The sequence below is a fragment of the Cetorhinus maximus genome, chromosome 11 (assembly GCF_964194155.1).
Source record: "Cetorhinus maximus chromosome 11, sCetMax3.hap1.1, whole genome shotgun sequence".
NCBI lineage: Eukaryota > Metazoa > Chordata > Chondrichthyes > Lamniformes > Cetorhinidae > Cetorhinus > Cetorhinus maximus.
This window is the reverse complement of record NC_135889.1, coordinates 114,343,856-114,366,364: the sequence shown is the minus strand read 5'-3', so window position 1 is coordinate 114,366,364 and position 22,509 is coordinate 114,343,856. Positions and strand designations below refer to the sequence as shown.

The following is a 22,509-nucleotide window of genomic DNA, read 5'->3' as shown; positions in this document are numbered from 1 at the left end:
TCAGCAATGGTAATGCCATTGAATGTCAAGAGGCGATGGTTAGATTCTCTCTTGTTGGTGATGGTCATTGCCTGGCAGTTGGGTGGTGTGAATGTTACTTACCACTTGTCAGCCCAAGCCTGGATATTGTCCAGGCCTTGCTGCATTTGGACATGGACTTCTTCAGTATTTGAGGAGTCACGAATGGTGCTAAACATTGTGCAATCACCAGTGAACATCCCCACTTCTGACCTTATGATGGAAGGAAGGTCATTGATGAAGCAGCTGAAGATGGTTGGGTCAAGGACACTACCCTGAGGAGCTCCTGCAGTGATGTCCTAGGGCTGAGATGACTGACCTCCAACAACCACAACCATCTTCCTTTGTGCTAGGTATGACTCCAACCAGTGGAGAGTTTTCCCCCTGATACCCATTGACTCCTGTTTTGCTTGGGCTCCTTGATGCCACACTCAATCAAATGCTGCCTTGATGTCAAGGGCAGTCACTCTCACCTCACCTCTGGTGTTAAGCTCTTTCATCCATGTTTGAACCAAGGCTGTAATGAGGTCAGGAGCTGAGTGGCCCTGGGGGAACCCAAACTGGGCATCAGTGAGCAGGTTATTGCTAAGGAAGTGCCGCTTGATAGCACTGCAGATGACCGGTTCCATCATTTTACTGATGATGGAGAGGGGATTGATGGGGTGGTAATTGGCCGAGTTGGATTTGTCTTGTTTTGTGTACAGGACATACCTAGGCAATTTTCCACATTGCTGGGTAGATGTCAGTGTTGTTGCTGTACTGGACAAACTTGGCTAGGAGCGTGGCAAGTTCTGGAGCACACGTATTCAGCACTATTGCCAGAATGTTGTCAGGGCCCATAGCCTTTGCAGTATCCAGTGCCTCCAGCTGTTTCTTGATATAATGTGGAGTGAATCAAATTGGCTGAAGATTGGCATCTGTGATGCCGGGGACCTCCGGAGGAAGCTGAGATGGATCATCCACTCGGCACTTCTGGCTGAAGACTGCTGCTAATGTTTCGGCCTTATTTTATGCACTGATGTGCTGGGCTCCCCATCATTAAAGATGGGGATATTTGTGGAGCCCCCTCCTCCAATGAGTTGTTTAATTGTCCACTGCCATTCACAACTGGATGTGGTAGGACTGTAGAACTTATATCTGATCCGTTGCTTGTAGAATCGCTTAGTTCTGTCTATTGCTTGCTGTTTATGCTCTTTGGCATGCAAGTAGTCCTGTGCTATAGCTTCACCAGGTTGACAACTCATTGTTAGGCATGCCTGGTGCTGCTCCTGGCATACCCTCCTGCACTCTTCATTGAATCAAGGTTAATCCCCTGGCTTGGTGGTAATGGTAGAGTGGGGGATATGCCGGACCATGGGTTTACAGATTATGTTCGAGTACAATTCTGCTGCTGCTGATGGCCCACAGCGCCTCATGGATGCCCAGTTTTGAGTTGCTAGCTCTGTTTGATATCTATCCCATTTAGCACAGTGACTGTGCCACACAACATGATGGGGGCGCTATCCTCAATGTGAAAGCAGGACTTCGTCTCCACAAGGACTGTGCAGTGGTCATTCCTACCGATACTGTCATGGACAGATGCATCTGCGGCAAGCAAGTTGGTGAGGATGAGGTCAAGTATGTTTTTCCCTCTTGTTGGTTCTCTCACCACCTGCCGGAGACCCTGTCTAGCAGCTATGTTCTTTAGAACATGGCCAGCTTGGTCTGTAGTGGCCCTACCGAGCCACTCTTGGTGATGGACATTGAAACACCCACACCCAGAGTGCGTTCTGCACCCTTGCCATCCTCAGTGCTTCCTCCAAGTGGTATTCAACATGGAAGAGTATTGATTTGTTAGCTTCTGCTCCAATAACAGCATTGTCAAGTGCCTGGAGACGTTTTACAACACTAAAGGCACTATAAAAATGTAACTTCTTATTGTCCTCAGAGAATTTGACCAACATCCAGTCTAGTATGAGCCATAATTTCTCCAAGTCAAACATTGCAAGGCCAGAGCCATCACCATTGTCCCCTGTAACCTGCTACCAATTTTATGCCTCTTCCCGGTCACTGCCTTAGGCTGGACTGTAACATTGACAATGTTGGCACCCTATTTGATACCTGAACTCAGTTCCTGACCCCAGATCCTCTTCAGCACAAAGGCTGACTATTTACACCTCATAACATCACTCTATCTCTGCCTTTGCATAACTGGTCTGCAATGGAAACTCCCACACACACTTTTCACACACCTGGATTCAACTGTGCCAATGGCCTCCTCGCTGATCTTCCCTTCTCGCACCTCCAAAATCTTAGCTCATCCAAAGCTCTGCTGGCCGTTTCCAACCTGCGCTAAGACCCACTCATCTACCATCCCCATTCTAGTTGGTTTGTTTTTCCTCCAATCTCACAACTAATCAAATGTAAAATTCTCACCTTTGTCTTCAAATCACTTCAAGACCTTGCAAGCACATGGGCCAGAATTTTATCAAGGAGATGGGTATCAGGAGTTGGTAATTTTCCTGACTCCTCAATCCTATCTCTGTCCGACACCCTTTTCTCAAGTCAGAGAGGTAGGCACGGGCTTGAGATGGGCCTGCCACCAAAGCAACAATGGAGGCAGGTGGATGGGGAGGGTGGCAGGTTAGGAAGCCCATCTCCATTTGCTGGGACATCAGCCCAGTTATAATCATGGCTATTATGCCCTCTAGTCCTCACCAGCTTTACCCACAAAAGCAGGTTAAGCAGATGGCCAGAAAACTGTTTTGCCAGATGGCTTCATTATGAATGTTTGGCTGAGTCCAAGAACAGTTAATGGACTCAGACAAGCAATGGCTGTTTACTCAACTGCAAAGGGAAGTGATAGCTTTGTGTAACTGACATCTTTATTGCATTGTAATAACCTGATCTTTCCTTGAATAGTGTTTTCAATGCATGTGTATTTACTTGGACAAGATTAAGAGTGGATTGAAGTTTCCCTCAATGGAACTTTCACTGTCTGTATTTTATTGACAGTTTTATGAGAAAGGAAGAGGCGCAATATCTTTTCAAAGGGAATGTCGGATACCTACATTTGTTTTTAGTTCCCGACTCGAGACTAGGGTTCCCCCATGGCTCATGACTTCTCTGAGGTGCGGTGAAATACATCTCCTAACAAAATGGACCTGATCCCATTAAAATTCTGGTGGGTTTGAAATGTCTAGCCCCACAATGGAGCCAGCAAGGAAGGGAGTGCTGCACGTGGGCTCTCTACCTGCACCCTTATCCCATGCCAACAAAAATTGCCAGAAATGAGAATGGTGGCTGGAATCCTAGAATCACATTCTGCTTGCCGCTCCTGACTTGGCCCTACTCCACAAAAATCCAGGTTCATATCTCAGTGCTGCAGAACTGTCTGTTCCTTTGACTTTGGCTTCCTTTGCATCATTTGTCCCACCATTGGCAGCCAAGCCTTCAGCCGCATGGGAAGTGCTCACTCTCATTTTTGCTGATAATCTTTATATGGAAAATTAAAGGGACTGTTGACTGTTGAGATCAATAGAATAGAGGAAACTGAGGTTAGGTATGGGGGCGGGGGACAGAATAGTTTCAATGAAAAGAGAAAAGGGAATAAAGAATAAACATATTTAAGAAGGGAGAAACAAAAATGAGACAAAGGGGAATGGACAGAGGAAGAAGGGAAGATAAAGAGAAGTAGGGAGAAAGAGATAAAGGGAAAGAGAGACAGACAGAGGTAAAACAGAGTGAGAAGGAGGAGGAGGAGAAAGATAAAATGGAGGAAGTAAGTTCATTTTACGTCCAATTAACTGAACGTAGTTTTAAATCTTAATGTCCATAATAAATAAACCTTCTCAATTACACTAAATGGTGCTGTAATGCAATGTTATTTTTACAGGTAATGAATTTTAGATATGGTTTGTATGACAACACTAACCCATTATGCACAGGTCTCTGGTGAAATAAATCATTACTTTAGTAATCTAGCCTGAACCCTTAAATGATGATTCAGCTATTCAAAATATTTCAACATAATTACGTTGGAGTTGTGTATATTCTCTTTAAAACTAACCAATAATCACATTGTCTTCAGAGGAAGTTTTCATACTCTAATTAAAAGACTTTCATGTCTCTTAATTAACAATAAGCAACTGGCATTCTTAATAAAAGATTGCTGCTTTGCATATCATTTAAAGCCATGGTGGATCTTATTGGTGACTTCAAATCAGTGTTAATGCTGTCTTACCAACGTCAGTCTGTTTTTAAAAAATGCATTCCTAGCACCTTTCACAAGCTCAGGACAATCCAAAGCACTTTACAGCCGATAGATTTCATTTGCAGTGTAGCCACTTTGTACACATCAAGGTCCCACGAACAGCAATCTGATAATAGCCTGATAGCGATGTTGCTCAATGTATAAATATTGGACAGGGAAACCGAAACTGCCAGAGAATACCAAGTGTCTCAGGACTCCTGCCCGAATGCGCTCATCAGGATTCTTGTACCTGTTATACGCCCAAGCTCATAAACTCCATACTATTTTCAATTGCGACAACATTTTTGCCCTTTAGAATCCTATCTTCCTCCTGAAGCATTCTCGTTATTATGCTATTGAGAAAGAAAAACATTTTGTTACATTGCTTAACATCTATGCCTTGTTCCTCTCTGATGCCTCATTTCTGCAGCTCCCTTTTGGTCTGATTTAATGTTTTCTTACACTTTCCCCAGTTTTGGATGCTACAACATAATGTGAAATCTTCCAGATTCAACAGCAGCAGTTCAACATGATCTGGACGTCATCAACCCAGCAGTGACATTGAATCTGACAGACAAGCGCCTCGCTCGAATCAAGCAATCTACCCAACAAGATGCAACTCTCCAAGTGCTACGAGGAGCAGTGATAAAAGGATGGCCTGAGAGCATCAAGGGCACACCTGTGGTCACAAGGGCATATTGCGACTACCGAGATGGCATCTTGGACAAAGGGAATAGAGTCATCATCCCTAAGGAGATGAGAGGAGAGATGCTGAAGCGCATCCATGCAAGCCATCAAGGAATTAAATCAAGTCTGACAAAGGCAAGAAAAGTGCTCTACAGGCCAAATATGAGCAATGAAATGAAAGACGACATGGGTCAGTGTGGCGTTTGTAACAAATACCAAGCTAAACAACATAGAGAGCTGTTGATGATGCATGATATGCCAGACAGACAGATGAAGGTGGGAGTAGACTTCTTCACTACAGCAGGAACTGATCATCTTATCACTGTAGTCTACTACTCTGACTATTGGGAATTAGGCCAACTGGCTTCAATGATGACAGGTAAAATAGTAGAATGCCTGAAAGCACACTTCAGTCATTATGGCATCCCAGACATTGTGATGAGTGACAATGGCCCTCAGTTCACAAGTGAAGAATTCAGCTGTTTCAAAAAAGATTGGGAAATTCAACACTACATATCATCTATGCACTATCCCCAGTTGAATGGAACGGCTGAAGCAGCAGTGAAAATCGCCAAAGTAATCATCAAGAAATCAAGCAAATCCAGCACAGATGTATACAAGGCAAACCTCAAGTGAAGAAACACACCGACTGAAGGCATGGAAAGTAGTCCAGTCCAAAGACTAATGTCACATTGCACTCAAACTACTCCTCTAATAGCAAAAAAAGCTACTTGAACCAGAAGTAGCAACAGGTGTGAGTGAAAAAATCAAGGTGAAACGGCAGAAAGCCAAATTTCATTTTGACATGATGGCCAAACCACTGCCAGAGCTCAGCATTGAGAGCCAGTTAGAGTAAAAACCCTTCAATGTTCTCAACAGGAGTCAGCCCACATGAAAACTTTGTACATTTGTAGAGGAATTGTCACCTTGATCGTACGTGGTGGAAGTGAATGGCCAAACATACTGGTGCACTCGCAGGGTTATACCAACAGCTAGTGAAACTGTTCCTTCACAGCAATCTGCTGGTCAGGGGGAAGGGGTCTCACCAGCAGTACTGAGTACAAAACTACCATCAATCCCAGAGGTCCACATGTCCCCAACAACAAAGGTAACACCAACAGTTACCATGGCAACAAGTGCCACGGGAACAACACTCTCCAGTCAAGAAACATCACACAGACGTACAGTCAATGACAATGTGCATGTGTACCATTAAGAGACCTGCACGATTTAAAAACTATGTATGCAATGCAGGAAGCAGAGACTGAACAGAGGAGCAAACAGCTGTTAATGCATGAAAACAGTGGGTAACTTGGGTAACTCACAGTTACACATGCAAATATGTCTTCTGTTTGTTAGGAATAGGGGGATTTTTGGATCTTTTGTTCATTATGAAAAGGGGGATGTTTAGGTTTTGAAGTGCAATAATACTACATGTCCTATCTGGACTGTGGTAGTCATGTGACCTCTGCCACAAGGGAAGCTTTGTAAGCTGCCATCTTATTATCAGTTTCAATGAAGACTCTCACTGAGAAAGTACTGTTGTTGTTGAACTTGAAGCATGCAATGCCCTTTACTAGTTCAGTTCATCTTAAATTTAACTGCATGGTAGTTACTTGCCCCCAGTGGTTTTTCTTCCACTATATTCTGGATCACGACTAATTTATATTGGCTCCTGGTCTGACAACATCTCTATTTTACAGTTCTCATCCTTCTGTTCAAAATTCTTCATGGCCTTGTCCCCTTCCTATCTTAGTACAGTAAAGTGTCTCAAAATCTGCCTCTCCAAAAACCAGAATTGTCTGAAAACCAAACATTTTTAGAATGTGACATGCATCAATTTTAATTAAGTCAAATAAAAAAAAACTTACCTGGACAATTCGGTTAGGCACTGCATTGGCACGGTGCCTGACTAGTTAACCCCTTCACCGCTTGCATGCCAATCTATTCCCACATTCCAAGCTACCCTTGACCCCACTGACCCAGCTTGACAAAAACCACCTATGGTTTTTTTAAAAATTCATTTAAAGGATGTGGGCTTCGCTGGCTGAGCCAGCATTTATTGCCCATCCCTAGTTGCCCTTGAGAAGTTGGTGTAAACTAGGGATAGGCAATAATTGCTGGCCCAGCCAGCGAAGCCCACATCCCGTGAATGAATTAAAACAAAAACCAGAGGTGGTTCAGGTCTGAACCCCCTATGGTCTGAACCGCCTGACCCGAAACCCAACTAGATCTGAAATCGGGCACAGGGTCCTAAGATTGCCAATTTTGAAATACTGTAAACGTAGCTTGCTCCAGTGCTACAACCCCTAGATCTGCGCTGTTTGAATTCTGGTTCTTGTACATCCCAAATGTCTTTGTTCCACCATTGGTGGCCGTGCCTAGGTGCTAAAACTCTAGAATTTCCTTCCTAAACCTCTCAGCCTCTCTCCTCCTCGAACTCACTGCTCAAAACCTAGCTCTTTGACCAAGCCTCTTCCTTGGTTATTTGTCCTAATATCTCTTTATGCAACATGGTGACAAATTTTATCTCATAACGTTTCTTTGAAGCACTCTGCATCATCTTATTATATTAAAGTTGCTTTGTGAATGCAGGTTTTTGTTGTAAAAAAGCAAATCATTTTGCAGATTTCCTTTTGTGGGAACATATTATAGGCCAGCAATCATTGCTGGTGATTTCAGTTGGTTCAGACACTCATTTGACCAGTATTTAGCCATGGACCAGTTTGATTTAAATAGGTTAACGTCTTTGATAAAGAAATGTCAAATGAACTTGCTGAACGTTTGTCCATTAATATTTCCAACCATTAATAATTTCCAAAGTGTTGAGAATGAATCCTTTACTAGCTTGATCCTGTCATCTGAAGTGCTATTCGGGCATGCATAGTTCGCAGTCTACACTAGAGTGATGAAAATCACACACGATTACTTTTTTATTTGTGCCCCTGTTCTTATCTAGAATATAAGATTTCTTGGGTGATGTCACTATTTTGTGGGATTGGTGGTGTAATCTTGATATTTCAGTCACCTGATCCTCTGGAGATTCACTGGGTCTCTGAGGACATCAAAAGCTTTATCATCGATACTGTGGAGCAGTCAGCTCTGTGCGCCATCTCTCCATTTTGTCTCTCTATGTCCAGTGAACTTTCTTTATTGGTGTGTTTTTATCCTTCCCTGTCATCCATCCCCAATTTAGGTCAGCCCTGTGTTGTTCTATTGAGAACAACTAAATTGGGCCAGCCATATAAATATTGTGGTTACCAGAGGCACTTCTGCAGCGAATAACTCACCTCCTGACTCCTGAAGGCCTACCTACCATCTACAAGGCACTTGCTTCACAATAACCTACTCACTGATGCTCAGTTTGTTCTGACAGGGCCGATCAGCTCCTGACCTCAACTCCTGGCCTTGGTTCAAACATGGACAAAAGAGCTGAACACCAGAGGTGATGTCAGGGTGACTGATCTTGACATCAAGGCAGCATTTGACAGAGTGTGGCATCAAGGAGCCCTAGCGAAACTGGAACCAATGGGAATCAGGGGGAAAACTCTTGACTGGTTGGAATCATACCTAGCACAAAGGAAGATGGTTGTGGTTGTTGGAGGTCAATCATTTCAGTTCCAGAACATCACTGCAGGAGTTCCTCAGGATAGTGTCCTAGGCCCAATCATCTCAGCTGCTACATTAATGACCTACCTTCCATCATAATGTCAGAAGTGGGGATGTTCACCGGTGATTGCACAATGCTCAGCACCATTCACAATTTTTCAGATACTGAAGCAGTCCATGTCCAAATGCAGCAAGACCTGGTCAACATCCAGGCTTGGGTTGACAAGTGGCAAGTAACATTTGTGCCACACAAGTGCCAGGCAATGACCATCTCCAACAAGAGAGAATCTAACTATCTCCCCCTTGAATTTCAGTGGCATTACCATCACTGAATCCCCCACAATCAACATCCTGGGGGTTACCATTGACCAGAAACTGAACTAGACTAGCAATTTAAACACTGTGGCTACAAGAGCAGGTCAGAGGCTAGGAATCTTACAGCAATTAACTCACCTGCTGACTCCCCAAAGCCTGTCCACCATCTACAGGACACAAGTCAGGAGTGTGGTGGAATACTCTGCACTTGTCTGGATGAGTGCAGCTCCCACAACACTCAAGAAGCTTGATACCCTCTAGGACAAAGCAGCGCACTTCATTGGCACCCCAGCAACAAACACTTCCTCCACCACTAAAGCACAGTGGCAGCAGTGCGTACCATCTACAAGATGCATTGCAGTAACTCACCAAGCATCCTTAGACAGCAGATTTCAAAGCCACGACCACTATCAACTAGAAGGACAAGGGCAGCAGACACATGGGAACATCACCACCTGGAAGTTTCCCTCCAAGCCACTCACTATCCTGACTTGGAAATATAACGTCATTCCTTCACTGTTGCTGGGTCAAAATCCTGGAACTCCCTCCCTAACAGCATTGTGGGTGTACCTACAGCACATGGACTGCAGCAGTTGAAGAGCACAGCTCACCATCACCTTCTCAAGGGCAATTAGGGATGGGTAATAAATGCTAGCCTAGCTAGCAATGTCCACATCCCATTAATGAATAAAAAAAAGCCAAGTCTGTGATGGAATACTCTCCAGTTGTCCAGATGAGTGCAGCTCCAACAACACTCAAGAGCTCAAAACCATCCAGGACAAAAAAGCCCATTTGCTCGGCACTCCATCCATCACCTTAAACATTTACACCCTCCACCACTGGTACGTAGTGACAGCAGAGTGTTCCATCTACAAGATGTACCGCAGCAACTTGTCAAGTCTCCTTCGACAGCACCTTCCAAACCAACAATCTTTACTGCCTAGAAGGACAAGGGTAGACACATGGGAACACCGCCACCTGTACGTTCCCCTCGAAGTCATACCTGACTTGGAATTATATCGCCGTTCCTTCACTGTAGCTGGGTCAAAACTGAAATTCCCACCTATCAACACTGTAGGTGTACTCAGACCAGATGGACTTTAGCAGTTCAAGTAGGCAACTCACCTTCTCAAGGGCAATTAGGGAATGGGCAATAAGTGCTGGGCTTGCAAGCGATGCTCACATCCCAAGAACAAATGTTTAAAAATTGCCACAGGCCACTAATATTTCCTACGTTTCAGAAACAAGGGATGAGAATCTTCAATGATCCAAAAGTTCTTTGATATTTTCCATTGGGGCTGTAAACCCATTGGGAATCAATTCCCTAGCTGCTATCCATCATTATTGGTTTTAGGCAAGATAAGCTGCAAGAGAACTGTCTGGGGAAGAAAGCCACATTAACCTTGAAGAGTTGTCCTTGTACTTGTACCTCTCCAACTCAAAGCCACTCATAAACTTTTTGTATAGCAAGCCTGGAAGCAAAACAGTGACGGAACTAAAAACAGAAAATGCTGGAAAAGCTCAGCAGGTCTAACAGCATTTGTGGAGACAGAAACAGAGTTAACAGGCAAAATTTTACGGCAGTGGGGTTTTACGTTCCCGCCACAGCCAATGAGTTTTCGAATGTCTCGCCGCGTTTTACAGCCCCGTCCCCGCCGAAATGGGGCCGTAAAATTCTGCCCAACATTTCGAGTCCGTATGACTCTTCTTCAGAACTGAAGAGAAGTAGAAATGTGATGGAATTTATACTGTTTTAGGGGGTGGAGCAGGTGAAGCTGGATAGAAGGTCAGTGGTAGGTGGGGGTTAAGGAGGGATTGACAAAGATGTCATGGACACAAGGCAAAGGGGTGTTAATGGTAGTGGTAAAGGCTAAAGGAGGTGCTGATAGTGGCATAAAGGTGGTAAGAAATGTGAGAAAACAGTGACATAACTGTTGGTTTGAAGCAGTTACAATATCAAGATGTAGCACAAAGGCTGCTAAACCATTTGTCCTGTGATTGAGGCTAGATACAGGTGATATGTTCTTCACGGTGCTCAACCTTGGATAATCATACCGGGGAAGAGGAGCTTCAATTACATGGAGAAAATGGAGAAGCTAAATGAGGAGAAACTACATACAGTGACAGAAAGGTAACTGGTAACAAGTGGACACAAAAAAAAACCAGATACAATATGAGGAAATTTATTTTTATGCGCTGAGTTGTTATATTGAGAACGCACTGCCTGAAAGGGTAGTGGAAGCAGAATCAGTAGTAGCATTCAAAAGGGATTTAAATAATTGAAGGGGGTAAAAGAAAACATATTACAGGGCTATGGATAAAGAACAGGGAAGTGGGACTAATTGGATAGCTCTGCCAAAGAGCCAGCAATGATACTATGGGCTGAATGGCCTTCTTCTGTATCTGTGTTGGCCAGCTTGTACATTGCTAAAATCCAATAATATTGTCAAATCTTAATCTGGTGGGAAGTCCAGGGTCCTTGCTGTCTCTCTGGGCCAAGCAGTTTCTAAAGTTTTCATCTCATGCAACACCATGTTGAAGGAACATTTATATTTCAATATTAAAGCTACAGAAATCACAGGGGTAGCATTATTAGCTTGTAATTAACCCTAAGCTACCAAACAGACACATAAAGGGAATTTTAACAGAATCCATTCACTGTTGCCTCTTGCCTCCATTTCTCGACCGTACTTTTTCCTTTTCACTTTAATTATATTTTCCCGTATCTAAATCAAACCCGCTGTACCATTTCTGAAAAACTATGGGCAGGATTTCCCCTGCAGGCTGTCTCACCGTCGGCTCAAATGTGGGTCAGAAACCTGCACTGTATGGAAACAGTCACTCAAGGTGATTTTTCCCAGCGTTAGAACCATCTCTACAAGAACTATGTTTTCTTTTAAAATTTGGAAGGACACTATTGTTTAATAATAAGGACATGATCTGGACACTTTTGGGAGCTGACCTGGATCTTTAAAAAAATAAAAAGTCTAAGTTCATCGTGGGCTGGAGCAAGCATGCCTAGTCCAAGAAATCACATGACATTAGCTTAAATGACCAGCATGGCAACTGTGGAGGAGAGCTGTTTGTTTCTTTGAACTGCAGTGATTTTAATTGATGGAAAAATAACTGTTTGAAAGGCAAAGGCCTGCTGATTTACTGGGAATCACCTGATGGAGGAAACTACGCTACAGGATAAATCAATAGAGAAGCAGTGGCAGACATTTAAGGGGATATTTCAGAGTATTCAGAATAAGTACATTCCTACTTTAAAGAAAAATTCTAAGGGGAGGACCCACCATCTGTGGTTATCTAGAAATGTTAAGGAAAGCATCAAACTTAAGGAAAAAGCATACAAGTCCGCAAAGATGAGTGGCAGGACAGATGATTGGACAGAATATAAAGAACGCCAGAGAATGACTAAAAGGTTAATCAGGAGAAAGAAATAAGAGTATGAGAGGAAGCTAGCTAGAAATGTAAAAATGGATAACAAGAGCTTCTACAGGTACTTAAAAAGGAAAAGAGTAAGTAAAGTGAGTGTTAGTCCTCTCGAGAGTGATACTGGGGAGTTAATAGTAGGTAATAAGGAAATGGCAGAAGAAATGAGCAAATGTTTTACTTCTGTGTTCACAATACAAAACACATTCTAGTAATAGCTGCAAATCAGGAGGTGAACAGGAGAAAGGAACTTGGTGAAATTGAAATCACTAGGGAAACAGTACTGAGCATAGTGATGGAGCTGCAGGCTGGCAAATCTCCGGGTCCCGATGGACTACATCCTAGGGTCTTAAATGAGGTGGCTAATGAGATAGTCGATGCACTGGTGTCAATTTTCCAAAATTCGCTAGATTCTGGAAAGGTTCCATCAGATTGGAAAGTAGCAAACATAACCCCTAGATTCAAGAAGGGAGGGAGACAGAACACAGGAAACTATAGGCCATTTAGCTTGACGTCTATCATGGGGAAGTTATTAGAATTGATCACTAAGGAGGTTATAGCCGGGCACATAGAAGAGCTCAAGGCAATTGGGAAGAGTCAGCATGGTTTTGTGAAAGGAAAATCATGTTTAACCAATTTATTGGAGTTTTTTGAAGGAGTAACATGTGCAGGGGATAAAGGGGAGCCTGTAGACATACTGCACTTGGATTTCCAGAAGGTATTTGATAAGGTGCCACATCAAAGACTATTACGGAAAATAAAAGCGCATGTTGTAGTGGTTAACATATTAGCATGGATAGAAGATTGGCTGGCTGGCAGAAAGCAGAGAGTATGCATAAATGGGTCTTTTTCTGATTAGCAGGATGTGACGAGTGGAGTCCCAAAGGGATCTGTACTGGGGCCTCAACTTTTTACATTTTATGTCAATGACTTAGATAAGGGGAGTGATGACATGGTAGCTAAATTTGTAGATGACACAAAGATAGGTAGGAAAGTATGTTGCGACAATGACATGAGGAGGTTGCAGATGGATATAGATAGGTTGAGTGTGTGGGCAAAGATCTGGCAAATGGAGTGTAATGTGAGAAAATGTGAAGTTGTTCACTTTGGCAGGAAGAACAAAAAAGCAGAGCATTGCTTAAATGGAGAAGGGCTGCATAATTCTGAGGTGCAGTGGGATCTAGGTGTTCTAGTACATGAGTCACAAAAAGTTAGTATGCAGGTACAGCAAGTAATTAAGAAGGCTAGTGGAATGCTATCCTTTATTACGAGAGAGATTGAACATAAAAGTAAGGATGTTATGCTTCAGTTATACAGGGTATTTGTGAGACCGCACCTCGAATACTGTGTGCAGTTTTGGTCTCCTTATTTAAGGAAGGATGTAAGTGCATTGGAGGTGGTTCAAAGGAGGGTTACAAGATTGATACCTGGAATGAGTGGGTTATCTTATGAGGAAAGGTTGGACAGACTGGGCTTGTTTCCACTGGAGTTTAGAAGAGTGAGGGGTGATTTGATTGAAGTATACAAGATCCTGAACGGCCTTGACAAGGCAGATATCAAAAGGATGTTTCCTCTTGTGGGTGATTCCAGAACTAGGGGACACTGTTTTAAAATTAGGGGTCGCCCTTTTAGGACAGAGATGAGGAGAAATTTCTACTCCTTGAGGTTTGTGTGACTTTGGAACTCTCTGCCTGAGAAGGTGGTGGAGGTGGGGTCATTGAATATTTTTAAGTTAGAGGTAGATAGATTCTTGTTAGGCAAGGGCATCTAAGGTTATTGGGAGTAGATGGAAATGTGGAAATCGAAACGCAAGAAGATTGGCCATGATCTTATTGAATGGCGGAGCAGGCTCAAGGGGCCAAATGGTCTACACCGGATCCTATTTCTTTTGTTCTTATGTTTTGAACTTGTTTTGAATTCAGTTGTGAATGAACTGAAGGGGAAAAGCCCAGCTTGCGCTCTCCTTTCCTTGCGTGAAACACAATGTATCAGTATCCAGCTAGAAAGCCTCATCTCAGTGGAACCTGTCTGTATTTGCAAACCCGAAAGGCTGAGACGAGAAGGATTGATCCGGCTCTATTTTCTGTCTGTTGACGCTCCATTGGTGAGAATGTCCAGACACCTACTGGGACTAGCGATCCCTCTTCGCATGATGGAGCACCAGGTTGACAGCATCAAAACCCTTCAACCTTTACCCTTTTTATAAAGTTTTTTTTCCTTCAACCACCCATCTCTGCAGAGACCCTATTTGATTGTACTTCTGTGTGTGTGCGTGTGTATGCGTGTGTGTGTATGCATGTGTGTGTGCGTGCATGTGTGAGATTACAAATTGTGTGTTAACTAGTTCTTGTAACTTGTCTTAAAAAAGAAGTTTCATCTTATAATAAATCATTCATTCTGAGTTTATTGAAAGAAGCTTGGTTAAAGTCTCTTTTATTCTGGGGTAAACAGTAGCGAAGGTAAATAATTGGCCATTTTGGTGAGTGAATTAAACATTTATACTAATGGTATGACCGATGGAGTAGTGAGATCAGATAAACTGCTCACTCCTCCCACCCTGGCTGTAAACCAGACATGGCTAATTAATGGCCAGAGAGCAGGCCTGCAGTCCAATGAATGATGGCAGGTGGGCTCTCAAAGCTGGAGGGCCAATCAGAGGCCTTCTAGCTTGAAAGGAGCAGCGGGCTGTGATGGCAGCTAAATAAAGGAAAGGGAATTCAACATGGAGGCTTCCTTGCTCCAGCTTAACACAGTGGCAGAGGGTGAGGGGGGTGCTGGGGGTGGTAAATGAGGGAATGGGGATGGGGGTGTGTGTAAATAGGGATAGGGCGGGCAATGGGAAGCCTCTATGCAGGGTGGTCTGTGCCTGTTGCTGCACCCAGACAGGTAGAAAGGTTTCTACGTCTGCCTGGAGCACTGGTCTCCCAGTCTGACACCCGAGGGCCCATTTTCATTCAATTAAAATGGACTCCACCACCTTTGGGAACCAGGAGGCCAACTGGAAAATCTCAGTCAGCCTTCATTAACAGGCCTCAAAAGGCCATAAATTCTCTTAATTGACTAACAGCTGCTTGTAAGCAGGTATCCTGTTGCCCGCACCCTTCCCCCACCCCTGGATTCTATCTTCAAGAGAATGACCAGGGGACGGTAAAGAGTTGGGGAAGTCATTCGCAGGACAGTGCTGCTATTTCTTAGTAGTCGTCCACTTCTGACCCTGGTCCCAGTGAGGCCTAATAAATCAAGCCCATGTTATGGGCAGAATCATCCCCTCCACCCCTGTTACTGGCAGGGCATCCTGATGGGCAGGGCAGATAATCCCACGGGAACAGGAAATTGGTTTCCGGATGGCAGGATTTGACCATGGAAACTTGCAGTGCGATCCCTTGTGGCGAGACAATGGCATGACAATCCCACCACAGGCTGTCGGGAAGCCCTTTTGCATCTCATTGGCCGGGTTCAAATTAACTCCGACTGGAATTCTGCCCCACTACTGCCCAATCATTACCCCCCCACCCCTACCCCCCGACGTGAAATTGTATCCGTTTGGAACACGCCTGGACCAATATGGCGTGCACTTGTTGGGATTTGCCTGGGGATGGAAGCCTGGGGGAGCTGGTGGATGCTGTAAAAGATAGAGGCCTCTGAAGCTGGTGGTTTCCTCAGCACCACGTGGTCCATCGGTTAGGTAGGCCATCGCTCGGGTGGACTCTCCGGCAGGTGAGCGGCAGCATGGGGTTGTGTGGCGTGGTGATGGTCGTCGGTGTTGTGGGGGCCAAGGGGTTGGGGAGGAGAGGGAAGTAGAGGTGGGGCGAGTGCTGAGGTCTAGAGGATGGTGAACATTTGGAATAGTAAGTTGGGGGTGGGGGAAGAATGAAAAGCTGCGGCAGTCTGGGATGGGTGAGGTGGTTTATAGAGTGGGAAGATGGGAAGGCACGTGGTGGAGTACAGGCAGTGTAGGGGAGGGTGCGTGCAGGTGTGAACGGGTAGTGGGGAGGGGGTCCAGAGGGAGGGGTTTGTGGTCTCTACTGCTGAGTCCTGGGAGGCAAACTGAGGGAATTGGTAGCCTGGCCACTGAGGCCCAGTTGCCACCCTGTGAGGTGAGTTTGAGCAGCACAGCGTTCACTTACCCTGCAGGCGCAGATGAGAGAGCATTCATCCTTTTCCAGGGCTACCCTTTGGTGCGTACCGTTCACACTCTCCACCCTGGCAGGTGCCTCCCACGCAGGATTGGTGGAGTCGGGTGGGCCTCCTCCTTCCACCCTCTGGGGTAGAGGACGTCCCTTCTGCCCTCTGTTGTCCTCAGCAGTACTTCCAGGGATGCATTGCTGAATCTTGGTGCCAGTGCTGCTCGGGGCCTCCGAGCCATTTCCTGGACCGCAGTTCAGGTTGGGATAAAGCTGCAGCTGTCCGGCTGCCATATTTAAACGGCACCCGGATAGGAGAGCAGGACACGCGACTTCCTGCCCGCTCTGCCACTCACGGGGTCGGGGAACCCCCCGACTGCATAATTAATGAGCCCAGCGTCGCGCAGTTCAGCGCGATTTCCCATTGGGCTCCACGGAGGGAAATATTCGTGCTTCCCGCACAGGGCTTAGGCTCGGAATAGAAAATCCTGGCCTATATATTTTAAAATAAAATTTTATTCCTCCTTTCTTTAAAGTAGGTTGTGACTGGCTAAGATCAGCACCGAAGGCATATTGCTTTAAATAGCTAATCAGTGTCTGGCACTGCACAAGGTAATCCATTGCATGAAGCGCTCTGAGATGAGCTGATGATGTTCCATGTAAATGCGAGTTTGTTGAAGACTGATGACTGGACTGGTTGCAGACTTGATGTGAGCAGACTGACTTCCAACATGTTAAAGTACAGAAAACTGATAGATCAATAAACACACCAATGCCTGACTGAGCAATTTGGTGCTAATTTACAGAACCACAGAATAGTTACACCACAGAAAGAGGCCATTTGGCCCGTTGTGTCCTCACTGGTTTTCTGAAGGAGCAATTTGCCTTGTGCCACTCCCTAGCTGACCTTCCCCCACATAGTGTTGCACATGCTTCCTTTTCGGATAATAATCCAATTCCCTCTTAAATGCCTCGATTGAACCTGCCTCCACCTCAATCTCAAGCAGTGAATTCCAGATCCCAACCACTCACTGCATGATATAGTTTTTCCTCATGTCTCCCTTGCTTCTTTTGCAATTATCTTAAATCTGTGCCCTCTTGATCTTGATCCTTCCACCAATGGGAACATTTATCTCTATCTACTCTGTCCAGGCCCCTCATGATTTTGAACACCTCTATCAAATCTCCTCTCTTCTCCAAGGAAAACAATCCCAACTTCTCCAATCTAACTACGTAACTGAAGTTTCTCATCACTGAAGCCATTTTCGTGAATCTTTTCCGTACTCTCTCCAATGTCTTCACATCTTTCCTAAGGTGCGGTGCCCAGAACAGGACACAATACTTGAGTTGAGACCAAACCAGCTTTTATTACAAGATTAACATAACTTTCTTGCTTTTGCACTCTATGCCCCTATTAATAAAGACTAAAATACTTTATGCTTTATAAACCATGCTCTCAACCTGTCCTCGCACCTTCAATGACTTATGCACATAAACACCCAGGTCCCTCTGCTCCTGCACCTCCTTAATATAAAATGAAGAGTATGATTCTAAAGGATCATACCTTATCTAAAACCAAAGCAAGAGTCAATTGACAACTGTCATCTGAACACACCGATAGGATTAGTGCCATGTTATCACTCCCAATATATTATGGAATTATAGATCTAACTGGAATAGTTTTCTTCTATTTTCCATTCTGATTTTTAGCCATTGCCTACACTGAAGTATTGACAAGTATGATATCATCACCACAGAATTACTAAGTGATGATTAACGGCCAATAGGCAGGATATAACCCAATCACTATAAATAGTGCTTACTTATCTTATTATCGGCAATTAGAATTCATTAGTAAGTCTTTTTATCCTCTTACTTGCACTTTCACTGTTCTATAACTGATGCAGCAATTAATGGTTTTCTACTGTGACATTTTTACAATAAACATTCGGCTCTCTGAAGTAATATTGTTGATGAAAATCTTTCATTCTCACTTATCATGCTCCGGGTACCAAGGATAGGATAAGCAAGCAGGAGAATCAGAGGGACACCTATCCTTTTGAGTTTTCAGATATAAAGTTTGTGATCTTTCCATACTTTTAAGATCTCCCGCCTTGCTAAGTTATTAAATTATATTTCACCCGCCATTGGCAGTGTTCATAATGAAAACTCTTTCTCTGCACGAGAAAAGTAAACAAAAAGACTCGCCTTTTATAAAACAAATGTTTTCTCAATTTGAAATATCTTTATTGTTATTTAACTTCAATCCCCATTCAAACATGAAGTGTGAAGTGATTCATTTTTGTAGAAAGAATGTGGGGAGACAATATAAAATGAAGAGTATGATTCTAGTCTCCCCACATTCTTTCTACAAAAATGAATCACTTCACACTTCATGTTTGAATGGGGATTGAAGTTAAATAACAATAAAGATATCTCAAATTGAGAAAACATTTGTTGTATAAAAGGCGAGTCGTTTTGTTTACTTCTCTCGTGCAGAGAAAGAGTTTTCATTATGAACATTGCCAATGGCGGGTGAAATATAATTTAATAACTTAGCAAGGCGGGAGATCTTAAAAGTATGGAAAGATCACAAACTTTATATCTGAAAACTCAAAAGGATAGGTGTCCCTCTGATTCTCCTGCTTGCTTATCCTATCCTTGGTACCCGGAGCATGATAAGTGAGAATGAAAGATTTTCACCAACAATATTACTTCAGAGAGCCGAATGTTTATTGTAAAAATGTCACAGTAGAAAACCATTAATTGCTGCATCAGTTATAGAGCAGTGAAAATGCAAGTAAGAGGAAAAATAAGACTTACTAATGAATTCTAATTGCCGATAATAAGAAAAGTAAGCACTATTTATAGTGATTGGGTTATATCCTGCCTATTGGCCGTTAATCATCACTTAGTAATTCTGTGGTGATGATATCATACTTGTCAATACTTCAGTGTAGGCACTAGCTAAAAATCAGAATGGAAAATAGAAGAAAACTATTCCAGTTAGATCTATAATTCCATAATATATTGGGAGTGATAACATGGCACTAATCCTATCGGTGTGTTCAGATGACAGTTGTCAATTGACTCTTGCTTTGGTTTGTCGTTTGAGCAAGGATCACAATTTATCCAAAAGGGGCCAAGGACTTACAACCCATTTACAGTAGTTTTTTGAGGAGTGACAGTTCAAATACAACACACAGTCAGAATAGACATAGCAGACATATGGCCAGTAACAGGTGAGAATGCCTTACCAGTCCTGGATCAGATGGACAGATGAAACTTCAGAATAGTCTGATCTTTGTTTACTGCAGTGATGATATCTTCTTCCGTCATCTCTCAAAATGCCTGGGGTGTTAAGCCGTAGCTAGCAGGGATCCACCTCGATGTTGAGCCGGCCAAGGTGTTAAGCTGAAGCTAGCAAGCAACTTGGGGAACAGCCCCTCATCTGCCTGCACTCCTGTCTCGGCTGCCTGTTTTTATGCCTTATTTTAGAGTGGATAGCTCATGTCATTCACTTATTTAATTATGTTTGTTCATTAATAGATGGTCAAGACAGATCCCTCGCAATCTGGCTTCATGTCTTGTATGGATATCCTGTCACCCTTGTCCAAACAACTTGTTTAGACATGCAGACTCTTAACTCCTTTTTCCAACATTGTATCAAACTCATACAAAGGCTTGTTTTCAATGCTATGTTCCTGGCTATACTACAGACCCTTAAGGAAAAAAAAACTAATATAGTCTGACCACATTATTCTGTGTTTATGTTAGTGCAGGCAGCCTGCTAAGGAGGCAGATGGTGGTGCAGTGGTAATATCACTGGACTAATGCGCTCGAAGCCAAAGTTAATCCTCTGGGGACATGGGTTCAAATCCTGCAGCAGCAGGCGGTGAATTTAAGTTCAATTTATAAACCTGGAATTATAAAGCTAGTCTCAGTAATGGTAAACATAATGGTTATTGTTGATTGTTGTAAAAACCCCTCGGGTTCCCTACTGTGTCCTTTAGGGAAATAAATCTGCCATCCTTACCTGTTCAGACCTATATATAACTCCTGACCCACAGTAATGTGATTGACTCTTAACTGCTCTCCAGCAAGCCACTCAGTTCAAGGGCAATTAGGGATGGGCAACAAATGCTGGCCTTGCCAGTGGCACCCATATCCCATGAAAGAATAAAAAATACTTCCTTAATTAGTAGGAGTTATTTCTATAGCATTTAATTTATTTATTAAGATAAGGCTATTTCTTACATGGTCCACAATATTATCTTGAGCTCTGTCATTACTTTTCTACATATCTCAGAGGGAGTCCCAGACATCGGAAGACGCTGAATGGGATGGAGGAAGGAAGCATGGCAAATAGGTACACCAAGGCAACAGATCAAGGGGGCACAGGTACATGGTTGCAACAAACAACTTTAGTTCCAACACCAGGAGATATGTCTTGACAAAGACAATGAACGTACTAACATTTTGCCAGGAAGGCTGTTTGAGACTGAGATACATTGAAGGGACATCTCGATGCTGCAAAGGGTAGCTGACAGGGGTGGCATTCTGGAAGGTGGCAATCAAATACACCAACAACTTATATTTATATAGCAACTTTAACAAAGTGAAACATCCCAACGTGCTTCACAGGAGCATTATTAAATAAGGTACGACCGAGCCACATAAGGGGATAGAGGGTTGTGGGTTTGAGGAGATTACAGGGAAAGGGACGGGTGAGGCCATGGAGGGATTTGAAAATAAGAATGAGACTTTCAAGATCAAGATGTTGCTTAACTGGAAGTCAATATAGGTCTCCGAGCACAGGGATGATAGGGAAATGGGACGTGCTGCAACTTAAGACAAAGGCTCAAGTTTGTGGACGGTAGGTGGGAGACCAGCCATGAGTGTGTTGGAATGGTCTAATCTAGAGGTAACGAAGGCAGGAATGAGGGTTTCATCAGCAGATGAGTTGAGACAGGAGTTAAGTCAAGTGATGTTAAAGAGGTGGAAGTGGGTGGTTGTAGAAATGGCACGAATAGGAGGTCGGAAGCTAATCTCAGGAACGAAGGTGACAGAAAGATTGTGAACAGACTGGCTTAATATCAGACTGTTGCCAATGAGAGCAAAGGAGTCAACAGATAGGGAACGGACTGAAAACAATGGCCTCTATCTTCCCAATATTAATAATATAAATAGGCTGAATCACAGATAGCTACATAGAGGGTGATTTCCATCAAATCTTTGCTCTAAAGAGTCTCCCAGGTGGACCAAGATGGGTTCTTAAGCTGAAATGCTGGTTTAATCTGAATTTTAGCACAGGATGCCATCTTGATAAGGAATTGAACTTTGCACCCGAATGACCGTTAAAGGGCTGATTACCTCTTAAGTTGCCTGATGGGGCTCTTCAATAAGACTGCACAGCATTTTGGTGGGTAGCGCTTGACTCTGCAGTCAAAAATCTTAAACTGTTTACTTTCCCGATGCTAACGGGAGATGAAAATCTGGTGCAATGGTTCTAAAATTTGCAAGATTTAGTGACCTGCCTTCACCAAGGCTTCCTTGAAGAAGGGTGTACTTAAGGAGGATGAACTGGGCCGAGATATATTTGACTGAACATTGATTTTTAACAGCTCTCCAAATTTTTCTGTCTCATCCGCAATGATGCTCACCGGTGTCAAGACCGGAAAATCCTGCCCAACTTTTCAGATCATTCATCGGAACTGCCCGTTCTGATGAAGGGCCATCGACCTGAAGGTTTGCTTTGTTTCTCTCTCCAGAGATGCTGCCAGACCTGCTGAATATTTCCACATTTTCTGTTTTTTGAGTGTCCTTATTGAATTACCAACTATTAATACAGTCGTATGACTTTAGAAACTTCAAGGAAAAGTATCCGAACAACTCCAGGTTCTACTTTCAACAGAGCCTAGAATTCTGCCCAGAGCCTAGCGTATTAAGTAGTCACTGTCGTAATCTGGAGCTAAAAGATTTAAAAATTGATCTTTTGTTTTAAACCATTCACAGGATGGGGTATCACAGTTAAGGCCAGCTTTTATTGCCCATCCCCAATTCCCCTTGAGAAAGTGGCGGTGAGCTGTC

General features: G+C 43.6%; 1 protein-coding gene across 1 annotated transcript in view; it reads right to left on the bottom strand.

The window, feature by feature from the left end:
• LOC144686837 (contactin-associated protein-like 5) overlaps window positions 1-22,509 on the bottom strand; it is a 1,126,003-nt gene that overhangs the window by 106,152 nt on the left and 997,342 nt on the right. The gene's annotated exons all lie outside the window — the stretch shown is intronic.